The following is a 5,000-nucleotide window of genomic DNA, read 5'->3' on the forward strand; positions in this document are numbered from 1 at the left end:
TGAAATTGGGAAGCAGCTTAATTAGGGAAGTTTCCCCAACCAGTCTGGGGGCGTGGACTTTCAGCGGAAGGAAAGAAAAAATTGGGCCCCGCGACCATTTCCATCAGATGGCCGGGATCCCACTGTTTGGCAGAAGGGGGGCTTTGTTGTTGTCCCCCCTTGAAACAGCGAATTTTATGTTGAGACAGGCGCTTATTGAGACTGGCGCCCGTCCGCCAAAGTACTTTTTTGTCACAGGGGGTACAAGGAATAGAAAGGGTCCCACCTTCGAGGAAGAGGGTGGGCTGGTGTGGACCAGGTTACGGCGGAGAGTGTTCACCTGGCGAAAGATCAGCCTGCAGGCGGAGAGAGTAGATCTCCTCAGTGTAGGGCAGGCTGATGACGGGCAGCCGAGGAGTCTCTTTAAGGGGGGAGTCGTGGTAGAAGGTACGCCGTGCCCTGGATAACGCGGCGTCGAGAACATGACGAGGATAGCCCAGTTTGGAGAACGAACGACGCAGGAAGTCGATCTCTCCATCCAGGTATTGGGGGTCACAGATACGGAGGGCGCGGAGGAACAGCGAAGTGGGAACACCTCTCTTTACATGGAGGGGATGGTATGAGAAGAAGTGTATGTACATACCACTATGCATGGGCTTCCTGTATATGGAGAAAGAAAAATGGTCAGCAGAGCGATGTACCAAGGTGTCCAAGAAGGGACACCTTGGTACAGCCTCCCATTCCACCTTGAAACGGATGGAAGGGGAGAGGGGGTTCAGCTGGGTCAGGAAGTCCGAGAACTGGGCAGGGTCATAAGGCCAGAGAGCGAAGACGTCGTCAACATACCTCAGCCATACCGTCGGACGAAGGGAGAGGGAAGGAAGAAGTACGGACTCGAAGAATTCCATAAACAGGTTAGCCAAGACCGGAGAGAGGGGAGAGCCCATGGCCACGCCGAAGGTCTGGGAGTAGAAGCGACCTTCAAAGGAGAAGGAATTCGACTCCACACACAGACGAATCAGCTGGAGGAAGACGTCGGTGGGCAGACGGAGACGAGGATCCTCTGGGGGGAGCTTCCTCTCAAGGAAAGCAAGGACGTCATCCAGCGGGACCTTGGTGAACAAGGAGTCTACATCTAAGCTCATCATGGTCGCCGGCGGGACTCCACGGACACGGGAGATGAAGTCCTGAGAGTGGCGGAGGTGAGCTGGAGAGAAGGTGCCGAGAAGGGGAATGAGGGATTTCGCCAGCCAAGCTGCCAGAGGGTGCGTCACAGATCCCCGGGAAGAGATGATGGGGCGCAGAGGCACGGCTGGCTTATGGGTTTTAGGAAGCCCATAGAAGTGAGGGAGGCGAGGGTTGATGACCCTGAACCTCTGGTAGAGGTTCGCCTCCGGTAAACGAGCTGCTATCGCTTTCAGGCGACGGTGGAAAGTAGCAGCAATACGTTCCCGGGGGTCGCTGGTCAGGGGGGCATAGGTGGAGGCGTCGTCCAACAGGTCACGGGCCTTCTGCATGTAGGAGGCACGGTCGAGGACCACTACCGAGTTGCCCTTGTCAGAAGGCAAAATGGTGACCTCCTCCTTGCGCAAGCTTTGAAGGGCCTCGCGGTAACGCCTGGGAATGGAAGAATTAGGATGCAATTATTATCGTACGTAGGGAGGAGGAGGTCATTGTTATTATTATTATTATTATAATTGTTATTATTATTATTATTATTATTATTATTATTATTATTATTATTATTATTATTATTATTATTATTATTATTATTATTATTATTACTACTACTACTAATACTATTATTTTAATTATTATTATGATTATTATTATTATTATCATTACCATTATTATTATTATTAATAGCACTATTATTATTAAAAAAATAATATATTATAACTGTAATTATAAAAAAAATCTCGTTATTTTTGTTATTATATTGGCTATAATTGTTATTATTATTAAATTTTTATTATTATTATTATTGTTATTATTATTATTATTACTATTATTATTATTATTATTATTATTATTATTATTATAATTATTATTATTACTACTACTACTACTACTACTATTATTTTAATTATTATTATTATTATTATTATTATTATTATATTATTATTATTATCATTTTTATTATTATTAATAATATTATTATTATTAAAAAATAATATATTATAACTGTGATTATAAAAAAAATAACAATAATAAGGAAAATAACAATCATAATAATTATTATAATATGGTTATTATTGTTATTATTATTATTATAATTGTTATTATTATTTATAATATTTTTGTTTTTAGTATAATTGTAAAAAAAAATATTATTGCAATAATAACGATAATATTGTTACAAATTATCTTATTCATTATTTTTGAAAATATTGTTGTTATAATTGTTAGTATTATAATTAATATTTCTATTATGAGTATAATTGTTATAACACATGAAAACTGTAATAGTTAAAATAGCATTGATATTTTTGATAATATTGATAATAAAAAAATGATAGTGAAAGTTTTATATTCGTTATTATTATTATTATTATTATTATTATCTTTATATTTCTTATTATTTCTATTATTTGTATTATTAACAAAAAATATATATGGCCGCAATAATTACAACAATAATGAAAATAATGATAATTGTAATAAATATGAAAGTTCGGTTTTTGTTATTATTTTTTATATTATTATTTTTTTGTTTTTATTATTTCTATTATGAGTATAACTAGCAAACATATATATAGGGCGCCAATAATTACAATAATAATGATAATAATGATGATAATGATGCTATTAATTGCAATAATGATGATAATGATGACGATAATGATGATAATGACGGTAATGATGATGTTAATGATGATTATGATGATAACGATGCTAGTAATAATGATAGCAACAATAATAATGTCCATTTTTAATTTGGGTAAAATCATAATTAGTATGTTAATTTTGATGTTAATGCGAGTAATTGTATTGCAATTTATCATTATTATTATATTATTATTATTATTATTATTATTATTATTATTATTTTTATTATTATTATTATTATAACTACTACTACTTCTACTATTATTATTATTATTATTATCATTGCAAAACAAAATATTATAGTTGTAATTATAAAAAAAATAACAATAATAATGAAAATAACAATAATAATAATTATTATAATATGGTTATTATTGTTATTATTATCATAATTGTTATTATTGTTAAAAAATGGTATAATTGTTATAAAAATACAACTGTAATAATTGCAATAATAACGATAATATTGTAACTAATGATTTTAATAATTACTATAATGTCGTTATTTTTGTTATTATTGTTGTTATTATTGTTATCAATATTTCAATTATGAGGATAATTGCAAAAAATAATATTAAAACTGTAATATTTAAAATAACATTGATGATATTGATAATATTGATTATTATTGAAAGAATTGTAAGTTTTAGTTTTGTTATTATTATTATTATTATTGTTTTTATATTTTTTTATTATTTATATTATTTGTATTATTAACAGAAAATATATATGGCCGCAATAATTACAATAATAATGGAAAAAAGGATAATTATAATAAATATGAAAGTTGGATTTTTGTTGTTATTTTTATTATTATTGCTTTTATTTTTTATTATTTCTATTATGAGTATAATTAGCAAATATATATAGGGCGACAATAATTACAATGATGATTATAATAATGATGCTAATGATGATAATAATTGCAATAATGATGCTAATGATGATGATAATGATGATAATGACGGTAATGATGATGACCATGATGATAACGATGCTAATAATGATGATAACAACAATTATAATGTCCATTTGTAATAAAAAAAAAGAAAAAAATCCCAAAAGTCGAAAAAGCGGCAAAAACAAGCGAAAACAAAACAAGCTCAAACAAGCTCTGTCCTTTTCAGAGCTTACTAAAAAATGACGTTTTTTCGATTTCAATGATGATTTTGACTATAATTAGGGTAAACATGAAGATAATAATAAGCATAATTGCATTAATCATGACCATAATGATGATAACAATGAAAATAATGAGAATTTGGGTAATATAATAATTATAATATTAATTTTGATAATAAAGCGAATAATTGCAATATTATCATCATTATTATTATTATTACTATTATTATCATTATTATTATTATTATAATCATTACTATAATTATTATTATTATTAATATTATCATTATTATTATTATTATTATCATTATTACCATTATCATTATCATTGTTATTATTATTATTATTATTATTATTATTATTATTATTATTATTATTATTATTATTATTATTATTATCATTATTATTATTATTTCAAAAAAATATATCTTAACTGTAATTATGAAAAAAATACAATAATAATGAAAATAACACTAATAATAATTATCATAATATGATTATTATTGTTATTATTATTATTATTGTTATAATTGTTTTTAATATGTTTATTGTTAGTATTATTGTGAACAAAAAGACAACTGTAATAATTGCAATAATATCGATAATATTGTATTGTTGTTATAATTGTTATTATTATCATTAACATTTTTAATAAGTATTGAGAATAATTTCCATCTTCTACTTCTATTGCTGCTAGTTTTACTTTTTCATTATCTTCTCTTTCCTCTTCATATTTTTGACTTTCTTCCTTCCCCTTTTTTCCTCTCAAGTTTCCCTCTTCCTTTCATACCTTCTCTCTTCTATCTCTATTATGCCCTGTCCCTTTTTGTCTCTCAAATTTAAAGCTCAAACTGAATTTTCATCTTTATTGTCATTTTTATTATTGTTTAACTGTTAAAAGAACAATTTAACAGTTTTTTTTTTTTAAGACTTATAATGTAGGCATTATAATAAACTAACATCGCATAGAAATTATATATAATCAGATATCTTTATAGAACAGCAAATCAGAAAGAAATACTTTTTTTATTGTCGAGAATAAGAATTGCAATAGAACAAAAGAGTGAAAG

Source organism: Penaeus chinensis, chromosome 6 (assembly GCF_019202785.1).
Source record: "Penaeus chinensis breed Huanghai No. 1 chromosome 6, ASM1920278v2, whole genome shotgun sequence".
Lineage (NCBI taxonomy): Eukaryota > Metazoa > Arthropoda > Malacostraca > Decapoda > Penaeidae > Penaeus > Penaeus chinensis.